Source organism: Equus asinus, chromosome 7 (assembly GCF_041296235.1).
Source record: "Equus asinus isolate D_3611 breed Donkey chromosome 7, EquAss-T2T_v2, whole genome shotgun sequence".
Taxonomy (NCBI): domain Eukaryota; kingdom Metazoa; phylum Chordata; class Mammalia; order Perissodactyla; family Equidae; genus Equus; species Equus asinus.
Window position 1 is genome coordinate 21,650,529 of NC_091796.1, and position 11,861 is coordinate 21,662,389.

Genomic DNA, 11,861 nt, shown 5'->3' on the forward strand with positions numbered 1-11,861 from the left:
AGAAGAGGGAACCACAGCCACTCCAAAGTGGAGTTTCAGGCCCATCGTTAGTGGTTTCTGTCACCGTCTTGGTGCTTTTCCTTCATGAATGAAATATGCAGATGGCATTTTACATTGGCTCTTTCAATGAGGAAGAAGAATGTCAAGAGACACAACTCACACAGCCAGCACGTTAGAGATCTGTGACCGATGTACTTACACCTCCAATGCCTCCAGATTTCAGCCTCTGGAAATATTTAGCCCATTTCTTTATGGCACTGTTGCTTCCATCAGCTGTGGAAATTAAAATAAAACAATGTAGTAACCCAACAAGTGCTGGACAGCATTCCAGAGCGTCAGATTAAGTGAATACTAAAGGCACATTGACGGTGTACAAAATCTGAATGATAAAGAGCAAGTAAATACCTTCCAATCCACCAGAAGGGGGAAGGATGCTGAGCTGCCACGGCTGCTGCCGGCTCTCTTGTGTAACAGCAAAGGCGGCTCAGTCCCTCCGACAGGCTGTGAAGCGTGGCTGCCTATCGGCGTCTGGGCGGTCCTAGTGCCTGCTCCAGGTTAGCACGCAAGGTAACTCCAAAGAGCCTCCCTATTTCTTGTGCTTCTTCTAGGGGAAGTCACCAAGGGTTTTCAAGGACATCAGCTTGTCAGGCTGGGCAGTGGGGTTTGGGTTTGGGGAAAGTGCTTCGTAAACAGGGTCTGCTAATGTGATCCAGACACTGCAGCTAAAACCAAAAGGACTACAGATGACATTGTCCGTTAGATAAATGGCGCTCTTGAAAATGTTAAAGCCAGAGGGCTTTTAGAAAGAAAGCCAATTTGCACATATACTATGTTGACTGCAATCCATTTCTTTGTTTTTTTTCCCCTACATTTAAAATGTAAAGAGAAAAAAGAATAAAGTAGGATATTTAAAAAAGTTTGATATATTGTTTCTTACCATTTGCGAAGTGTTTGTTAAAACCTCCAAAACGCCACGTTTAGCATATTCTATTCAAAAATCTCAAATAAAATAAATGTAAAACCAAACAAAATAGAGACCTCCGGAAGCTTATTCTCTTGAGAAAGGCAAAATGTACAAAACTCCATATAAGCCAGCCTTCATCTTCCTCTGTTCATTTGTCCCACTTTTTTTTCTTTGTGGCACCTCTTCCCACACAACATTCCTATTTTTTTAGTTATCGTCTCACTCCCCCACGCAACATAATCTCTCTGAGGGCAGCTGTTCTGTTTACTTTAGTGGAGCAAATTTACTTTGATAACCTGGAAGATTACTCAGCATGTAGTAGGCCCTCACCTCGGTAAACATTTGTAGAAAAAAATGAATTGGACACTAAACTGAGAAATTACATTAAAGAAAACAAGTACAGAAGATAATATCTTAACCGATTAAACTCATTTAGCTGATCACTCTGAGGAGCTGTTTTATTTAAGGGACTGTATTAAGTATACACTTGCCTTTAAGAAGCTTATAATTTAAATGTGGAGAAAAGATATTAATATATATGTGTTATCAAACAATTATGTGTACTAATATTTTCCATTAAAGAGTAAACACTGTGAGACAAGATGCACTGTCATCACTAGGGGCTTCTGTGTTTTGACGTTTTGGGTATGGCATTGAGCCGGGTGCTGGGTTTGAGAATTCAGCACTGATTCACTGATTTCTTCCCCCGCCAGCCCACACTCGAGTTAGAGTTTGGCTGACAGGAGGCAGATTGGTTCAGAAGGGACCACAACGTGGAAAGTTAACTCCGGTAAGATTTGTTAGCAGAGTAAATACAGATACTAACACAGGTGAAGAGAAGGAGGGCAGGTAGGTGGGTGCTGCAAAGGAGGGGGGAGGGGCTGCACATACTTAGTGGTCCCAAAGTCAGACAATGGAGGTGAGGTACGGCAGCCAGTAGTAAAGTATATTGACCTGTAACAAGGTATGCTGGTAGGGCTGAGGCTCAGAGGTTCAGAGGCCAAGAGGGGAGAGGGAATGTCAAAGATCAAGGTAAGACTCTCCCCATGGAGCACTCAAGGTGGGATTTTCTCATTCGAAGAGTACACACCCAAGAGGCACAGGGTCAGATTAAGGCCAAGAATGAGGGGCATTGATGCTTTTTAAGATCTAAAGATCCAGAAGTCAATCAGCTGGATTGATATCAAGTCACATGCAGGTCAAGCAGCTGTGACTGTGGTTGGGGAAGAACTGCATGAAGAGGAAGCCATGCTGGTCATTAGACAGTCAAGTTTTAAGAGTTAAGCTAGAGTAATATTTGCCTCAATGAAAGAAAGATTGCTTTGTTGAGCACACAAATTGCTCATCCATTGCGTTTCTTTCTACTTCTTCTTTATTCGCATGTTTTCTCAAATGAGATTCTGTTTTCAAAAGAAAAAGTTGACTAGCAGCAAAAGGTGCTAATGCACTGTCCAGAGATGCTTGTAAGTACACTAGGTGCAGACTGGGCCATAGCAGATGGGTGGCCATGGCTGGCACAAGAGGGAGGCAATGCCCCTCTGTCAGCCTCCCTTTGGAGCCACTGATTTTTATGAATAATCGAGAGTGTCCTGGAGAATGATGCGCTATGTCTGTGGCTGGGCCTCAGAAATACTGACATGTCACCTGCGTGAGGATGCCAGGTGGAGGGAGGATGAACAGGACTGCTGAGAGACATGTCACTATATATAGATAGATATATATATATATGTAGATAGGTAGATAGTTAGAGAGATATGTATAGATACAGATACGTAGACATATATCAAAAAGACTCAAAAAACATTTAAAAAAATCTTGATCTAGTGGATATGGAGAAAAAGAGAGACTGTACCTTCCTCTCATACAAATATAGAATATTTATCAAAATTGATCAGTCACTAGGTGATAAAACAAGTTGCAAAAACTTCTGAGGAAGCAGTGTGACACAGACCATGCTCTTTGACCAGAGTGCAATTGCATGTCAGTAACAAAATGATAAATAAAACATTCCTATACAGTTGACAAATAAGACCACACCTCTAAATAATTTACGGGTCAAAGACGAAACGAATACCGAAATTTAAAAATAATTAGAAATGTACAATCATGAAAATACTACACATAGGAGGCTATGAAATCATACTTAAGACAAATTTATAGCCTAAGTTCTTATATTAGCAAATAAAAAGGCAGAAAATTAAAGAAGCGAATAATAAATATTAGAGAAGAAATCAAGAAGATAAAAAATCTATACTAGAAAGAAATATACATGAAGAATCAACAAAGTCAAAAGCATTTTTTTTAAAAGTTAATGAAATAGATAACTATTTGGCTAGACTAGTTAAAGAGAAAAGAGAGAAGGCATAAAAATCACTTAGAAACACTTTAGAAAACAGTTTTCAGTTTCTGAAAAAGTTAAGACATACATTTTTCATATAACCCAGCCATTCCACTCCTGGGTAGTTGTCCAAGAAAGATGACAACTATAAAAAAGGTTCATATGAATTTTCATAGCTGCTTTAGTTGAAATAATTGAAAATAGAAAACAATCCGAATGTCCATCAAGAGAAGGGATAAACACACTGCAGTATACCCATCCAGCAGGATACTAATCAGCAATCATAAGGAATTAACTATTGATACAGGCAACAACACAGATGAATCTCAAATCATTATGCTCAATTTTGTAAAAAGCCAGACAAGAAAGGGTACATACTGTGTGATTTCAGTTATACAAACTGCTAGAAGATGCAAATTAATCTATAGTTACAGAAATCAGATCAGTGGTTGCATGGAGACAGGAGAGAAGAAAAGGGGCAAGAGAAGACTGTTGGGAATGACGGCTGATGGGTATGTGCATTATCTTGATTGTGGGGTTGGTTTCATAGTGTTTACATTGTCAAAACTCACTGTGCTCTGCTGAGTCCTCAAGAAGCAGATGCCATGACAGGATCAGATTGCAAGAGATCCACTGGGGAGAAAACCTGGAGGGAAATGGGGGAGAAAGACAGACGAGGCTGTGAGAGCTATCAGATGGTAGTGCAGAAGTGACCAGGTCTAGGAGACAGGAAAGTAAGGAAAGCAGGATGGAAAACAGCAAGGTCTCGGACTAGACTAAGAAATTATGGCAAGGCTGACACAGAGTTCTCTGGGTCCATCAGCAGCATGCAGGAATGAGCCTACCTTAGTTCCCTGCTGCACTTGGTCACTGGGAGGAGCAGCCTGTAGGAGGCGTGGCCTGGGCCCAAATGAGTCGAAGGATTCCAGATTCAGTGCTCTAAGTCAACTACTCTCCTAGCAGTAGAAGATCTGAGAAGTACATTTCCATGGCTGTCCCCTCACCGTATTAGACCCTCTAAATATGTGCAGTTAATCATATGTCAATTATGCATCAATAAAATCACAAAAACAAGAAACACAGAATGGCAAATAAAGCAGAGGTTAGACATAACAAGAGAGCACTGTAGACAAATTTATACCAATAGATTTGAAAGCTTGGAAACCAAGAAATTCCTAGAAAAATGTAATTTACCAAAACGGAAACAAACAAGCAAACAAAGTCTGATTAATTCTAGCATTATGAAAGAAATTAAAACAAACAAATATTGTCCACTCCTGGAATCCTGTTCATGGGGTGATATCCAAGAGACATATACAAGAATGCTCATGGCAGCAATGTTTGAGTAATAAAAACCTGAAACATTTAAATAGCCACAAAAAAGAGATTATAGATAAACCAGCTGTGCTCTATTTACACAGAGAGCAATATACAGCAGCAAAAATGTACACTCTTATACTAGACACAACCAAATTTTGGAAACATAACGTTAGCTAAAAAAGTAAATCCTGGAAGACTAGATATGGTACAATTTTTATAGAGTAGAAAAAATTGCAGAATCAAATGATATGTTGTTTAAACATGCATGCAAATGTGACAAAACTATATATTTTAAAAAGCCAGAAATTCATAATTAGGTTAGTGGTTGTAACCGAAAGTTCGGTCTCTGAACCCGATGCCAATCCAAATAATGAGAACAGAGTCTTGAGTGGAGAGGAAAGGTTTTTACTATGCCAGGCACAGGGAGCAAAGCAAGAGCTCATACCTCAAAAATTGCTAGCTCCCCGATGAGGAATGGGTAGGGATTTTTATTTTGGGTTTTGGGTAGGAGAGGGGGCGCATGCAACTTGTTGCAGTTTGGCATTTTCCCACCAGCCTGCGTTTGGCCTTGAGAGGCTGCTTGCAGCCAGGCAGGGGGGATGGTGAGATAGGAGGATGGCAGGTGGGTGTCCTTTGCCGTTGTCTCGTCTTCCTGTTTGAGGTGGGTTCGAGCACCTGGAGTCGAGGAGTTGAGGTCAGGGAAGCCTCCACTCCTTGATATTCTTGAGACAGTGGCTTTCCTGGCAAACTTCAAGGACACATGAAACTTTAGTGTGCCTCCAACTCCAGGCCACCTGGGCTTTTAACAATGTGTAACTCCCATTTAGTTGTAAAGCTCAAGGAGTCCAAGTTTAAAGAAACAGGTATTTACATATGACTGGAGCTAGAGAAGCAGGAAAGGGGGTGGTGGGTTTTAGTTTTAACCCCGTGTACGCTGGGTTCAGTGTGGGGGAACTGATATCGGGGCTGATGTTAAGAGCCTGTAACACGGTTACTCTGTAGCGAGGTGGTGAAGCATGACATACAATCTATTGGTAACGGCCTAATCCTTAGGTTTATGGGGCATCCATTATAGTATTATGCCCTTTATCCTATCTTATATTAATCCTTTGTATGTAGCAAATAATATGTAACTTCTTAAAAGAGAAATAAAAGAGAGAAAAATCCTCTTCCACACGGAGGAAACAGCATGTGCAAAGATATTAGAGGAGCAAGCTGGAACCGTAGCATGGAACAAATGAGAAATAGAAGGAAAGCTGTGGAGGCAGATGAGGTTGGTCGTGGGGGAGGAGCAATAGAGTTCATGGGCGTCTACGTGGAACCAATACCAGTCTGATAGTAGCTAACATCTTCTCACCTTGTTAGGAAGACGGTCTTTGCAAACTTGACCTTGATTCTCTTAGCCAGGGCTGATTAGTCACGCTATGACTGCAGATGTCCAAACAGGCGCAATTCCCTGAGAGACCTTTTTGGTTATTCACCATTAATTCAGAATTCATGTCTCAGTGGAATTTTCCAATTCCTCCTGAAGACCTGTTAGGTTTTCAGTTTGGAACTGTGACTTACTGTACTATTTCAATTTGTGATCTCATCTCACTTCTCTCACTACAGAATTTCACATGAAAATAGCAATTTTTCTTGGTTACAAAAAGACGTAGTACAGCATTGTTGCAGAAAATGTGAAAATACAGAAAAGCGCTAAGTAGATGATAACTTCTCACTGATGCCAATCCTCAAAGATAAATCCTGTTTAAAGATGGTGTACGTACATGTACACAAATGCCACTTGATCTTTCACAAAATTGGAAATAAATTGTAGATATTTTAAAACCTGTCTTCTCTCATACTGTTACCTGTTATTGTTAATATTGTCATATTGTCTAACTCATTACATATTCTTCAAGTATGGGGGTTGGCAAACCATGACATGTAGGCCAAATCCAGCTTGCCACTTGATTTTGTAAATAAAGTTTTGACGGAGCCCAGCCATACTCATTGGTTTACAGATTGTCTACAGCTATAACAGCAGAGTTGAGTAGTTGTGACAGAGACTATCTCTACAAAAAACTATATGGCCCTGTGCAGAAAAAGCGCCAACCCTTGCCATACTTTTCACGGCTATATGATAATCCATTTTATGAATGCACCATAAATTAACTAATTTCTGATTATTGGACATTTTGACTACCTCTAAGTTTTTTCTATTCTGATCATCTTGGCTCAAAAATCTTTGCAGCCATCCTAAAAATGAAATTGTTGGATCAAAGTTATGTCCTCTGTAAGGCTTTCGAAGCGCGTGGCCAAATTTCCTTCAGAAGATTGTACCAGTTGACGTCACTACCACTCTTCACAACAAATCTTTTGGAAAGAATATCTGCCCCCCACTGCATGCACATTCTCACCACCTAGTTTGGACCATTTACCCTTGGTGGTTATTAATGATCTCGTAGTCACAATATTAATGACTTTTTTTGGCCTATCTTCCTTGAACTCTCTCAGTCTTTTGACATAATTGACTCTTTTTCCTTGGATCTGAGGCCCTCCAGTTTTCTGCTTTTTTTCTGCTCACGCTGTCTGCCCCTTCTTTCTCTCAGCTGTTCTTTTTCCTCCAGTATCTTTCTGGTGGAAATTCCCCAAGAATAGGCCTGGATTCTTCCCTGAGCTCTCTTCTCTCTCAGCACTTCCATTTGACCTCTTTTCTCACACCCAGCTTCAGAATATCCTGCCAGCAGCCCCTACCTTCATTTTGGCATGTTTCACCCCATCCTAGGATGCAGAAGTAGCCACCTTACTGGTCTACTCCTCAGGGTTACATCTTCCTCAATTGTTTTTTACATACTTCTCCCAAATAGTTTCCTTTTTAAGTTTTAATTATATTAATTTCCTGCTCATAAATCTACAAGGAATTTACATTGCTTACAGAATAAAATTAAAACTCCTTTCATTGGTATTTAATACTCTTCAAATTGGGCCCAACTTACCTTTCCAAGCTTAATTACCTTAATTAGTTTGTTTGCTAAACTGTGAGCTTTAAAAAATTGGACAATTCCCTATTCTCCAATCATGGTGTTTTAAACTCATATATTTTTGGTGCATTCTATATGTATAATATGTCTTTTTACCATTTACCATAATGCCTTCTGCTCAATCCTTCAAATTGTACTCATTCTTCAAGGCCTAGTTTAATATAGTTTCTTTTCCAAAAGTTTTGCTTCATCTCATCAGCCAGAAAATGTATCTCCCTCATATGAACTTTCCACAGTAGTTATATTTTTTATCTGTACCTGTCATAAAGACTTACTTTCTACACAATGACTTCTGAAAGTATTTTAGTTTCCTATTTGTTTTACACTAAATTACTGCATGCTTTGTGCCTTATTTTTCTTTAAATCCTCATTGTGTTGTGGTTTCCACAACATAGAGATATTATTGTTGAATGAATAACTGAATGAATGAACTCATCATTAACCCAATAGAAGACAGACTTGAAGTAGTTCAATACTTTGTGATTCATCCAGCATTGGAATAAAACACAGAGAATTATGGATTCAGGCCTTCCAATAGTATCACATAACGTATCACATCAATGCAACTGCTATTTACTTGCCTAAAAAGTGGTACTTAAGGCACAATAACATATCTCATAATACATCAAGATACAACACTATTAATCAAGCCAACCAGGCATGAATCTCCTTTCTAATTAGATTTCACAAGGGTAGTAGCTGCCGATCCATTTCCCCGAGTCGGTGGTGTGTGGCGTAGCACTTACCACCTGGAGAAGCAGAAGCAGAAGCAGTACTTCAGCGTGAGGACACTTCCCAGACGGAGAAGCAGTAAGGACTCCTCACTCTACACTGGATCCTTACATGAGACACAAACTAGACGGTGGGCTTTGTTTCGTCATCTCTCTGTGGTATCAGAGATTTGCTGACTCACAAAATTCCAGAGGACAGAGGGACAAGAAAAGTGTACTAGTCACGATTAACATTATCTATAGAATGTAAGTACATCAGATGACAAAAACGCATTTGTTATTATAGGAAGCAAAAAACTCCCCAAAGTGGTATTTTAGCATGTTTGTGCATTTTTGGCTAAACTATAGCTTTATCTAGATTCTTGTGTAGGATGCAGAGAAAAAAAGATTCCTGTTCCAAGATCATTTTTGTCTGAGATCCTTCACTGTCCAGTTGTATAACCTTGGGTAGGTTATTTCACTTCTCTGAGCTTTGGTTTCTTTGCTAGCAAAGTGAAGGGACTCAACTCGGTGATATCTAAGACCCTTCCCACCTCTGAGTGTCTGGATTCTATGTCACCATGTGTAGAGAGTGGAAGCAACACCCCACATAGATCTACTGAAACGGCCACTGAAAAGCCTACACTGAGTAGTGTGCCTGCCGTCAGAAGTTTTCATGTTAGAAGACCCCCCCGGACCTCTCCCTTCTTGTCCAAAACTGAACTCACATTGCTCAGGGGCTTAAACAGAGCATGTGAGCAGGGACTAGATCAGCATCTTGGAAATCAAATCTTAGAAGCCACTGAGCTGTAAAGGAGTTCTTCAATATGAAAAATATGCCATTTTCCGTTTGGAAGTGGCTCGGAGTTCTGGTCTTCCACGATGAAGCAGACACAATGTCCTCACCAGGGCACAAATTAATGGATTTATGAAGCTCTCCTTATTTCAATGACTCTGTCAGCAATAGTCACATGTTTTGCATGAGTTTTGACTTAATCTTTCTTTTTATATTTGTATTTACAGTAGTGCAATTTCAGCAACTTTTCAGAAAACCGTGATTAAATCATCTCCTCTTCAGTGGCTGTCAGACCAAGACAGCCCTTTTTACAAAGTTCTGTTCTCCCTAGATTGCTTTAGCTTTTTTCCCCCTATACTTTCAAATATCCTGACTGTGCTACCAGGATCAGCTTTCTACCATCCTTCCTTGCTCAAAAATTTGAGTGATTAAGTTGTAATAATGGCACAGTAGAGCTTAAAAGGATCATAGAAATAATTTAGTTCAATCCTCTCGTCTTACACTTATTAAAATTGCAGACCATGGAATTTAATAGTTCAAGGTCACTGTATTTGCCTGGGTTTCCTAGATAATAGAGCCTGGTGTAAGGCTTCAATACCAAGCTTTCTTGGGAGAGAAAACCCAGGGTGGTGAGAGGGAGGGAAAGAGGAAGGAAGGTAGGGAAGGACGGAAAGCTACTGTATGGTGCTGTTTATCATGCTGCCCACTGATTCCCAAGCTCAAAGAGACCAAGCTGCTTGCTCTGCAGACACATGTGCTCAGTCTAGCCTGACAGCTCCAGCCATTGTATCATGCCTCAGAATTGTCTGTCAGAGTGAGAACAAAGAGAGAATTTACCTGCTGGATCCTTCTTGTTCCTCTTTCTCTAGCTCGTCAAAGTTTACCCCATGGGGCGTTAACTCCCCCACACTTCCAGGTTGTGTTACCTAGCCCCTTTGGCATCTTCCGGGAAAGTCAAATCCCATGCCTTGTGGCATGTTGCCTGAAAGTGTTAGAAGGAGCCAAAGACTCTGGTAAGCCTCAGGGGGCAGAAACGTGAGAACCCAAAAGGAGTTGGTTGCTGCTGTCACTGTCAAAGAGGAAGTAGTGGCTGAGTATTTTAGAGACAGGTAAGCCCAAGAGAAAACTGCGGATGGGTTCAATTTTGTCACCTAGCTTCGTAGTAGCAAAATTAAGACTACAAGCCAATATCCTTACACCAAATTTAATGCTCTGATTAATAGCCAAACTTGTCAACCTATCCTTCAAGATTCTCCATAATCTAAATTTACCTTATTTAGTCATCTTATGCCAACTAAACTGTTTCATGAAAATTAACATCATCTGCTTCTAAACAACTCAACTATTGGGATCAAGAACTGAGAACAGTTGGGTCAACATGATCTGACTATTTATGCCAGGAAATTCTTGACCAGGTAGATAAGAATATAAACCAATAAAAATAAAAAGGAGTCTGGGGCCACCCCTGTGCCTGAGTGGATAAGTTCGTGTGCTCCACTTTGGCGGCCGGGGGTTGCCGAGTTCGGATCCTAGGTGCGAACCTAGCACTGCTGATCAAGCCATGCTGTGGCAGGACCCCACATAGAAGAACTAGAATGACTTACAACCAGGATACACTACTATGTACTGGGGCTTTGGGGAGGAAAAAAAAAAAGAGGAAGATTGACAACAGATGTTAGCTCAGGGCCAATCTTCCTCACCAAAAACAAGCAAAAAGAAAAGGAGTCAGTGTTTTCTTTAGAAAATTCTTACAAACCCATCTGTCCAGAAAACAGTTCGCTCATCTGGATACACAGCATGCTTATGGAACAACAGTTCACTTATCAACATTATCTTCAAGCCCTTCCCTCATTGGCTCAACCAAACTTAAGTTATTACTTCACAAACTTTTTCCAATTCCAATCCTCTACTTTGAAGGACCTGCTTTAAATTCTTGAGCCCGGGTCTCTACATTTTGAGATAATTATTGGATTGACTTAGTTATCTCCTCCCGCCTGCAAAACCCACGAGGAGACAGGAAATCCATTTATTTCACTGCACTTTAGGCACAAATGATCAATTAACTCAAATGAATAAGATAATCATGGTCTGAATCCCGAAAATAAAGTCAGAAAAGATGCTACACAGAAAGAATGAGATCAATTTCCTATTCAATTCCCAAAATCCAAAATTTCACAATAAAAGAAAATGAAAATAAAACATACCTATCTAGCATTATATGGATATCACCCAATTTCATTGTGCATAATCCCATTTTATTATATAAATTTATATATTTTACACTACATTCCTCTTTTCTGTAAAGTAGCGTGAAGTTTTTCCTCAAAAGTAGACTGAATTGAATGCCAGCCAATTCCATGAAAGCTTGAGGCTCAGAATTATCCCATCAGACCTGCCGGTTAATTTAGCACGGATCCTGCCACGGGTGGTTGGATAATTGCAGGAGTAGTGGAAGCGTCTTCTCTGACAGATCCTCACCCATGCCGCCTAAAGAATGGCTCAGACTACAGTGGTAAGAAAGACCTTTTCTCCAGCAACAATTCTCTGGCCACTAAAAAGTACATGTATTAATATGACGATGAAAGACCTTTAAGAACATGGGTTTAAAATAGCTGACTGAGGTGGGGATAGCGGTGGGGGAGCTAGGGAGAAGCATGCGAGGTGCACTTGGAGGCAGTCTGGTCCTTAGGTAGACACCTCCTGTTCA

General features: G+C 40.3%; 1 protein-coding gene across 1 annotated transcript in view; it reads right to left on the minus strand.

Moving 5' to 3' along the window:
• The window catches only part of RAB27B (RAB27B, member RAS oncogene family), a 162,044-nt gene extending 161,561 nt beyond the window's left edge, over positions 1 to 483 (minus strand). Inside the window, exons 1-2 of the mRNA XM_044774758.2 lie at positions 406 to 483; positions 200 to 273 (exon numbers count right to left, since the gene is read on the minus strand). The gene's annotated coding sequence lies outside the window, so the exon portion shown is untranslated. The remainder of the gene's footprint in view (positions 1 to 199; positions 274 to 405) is intronic.
• Between the last annotated feature and the right edge of the window lie 11,378 nt (positions 484 to 11,861).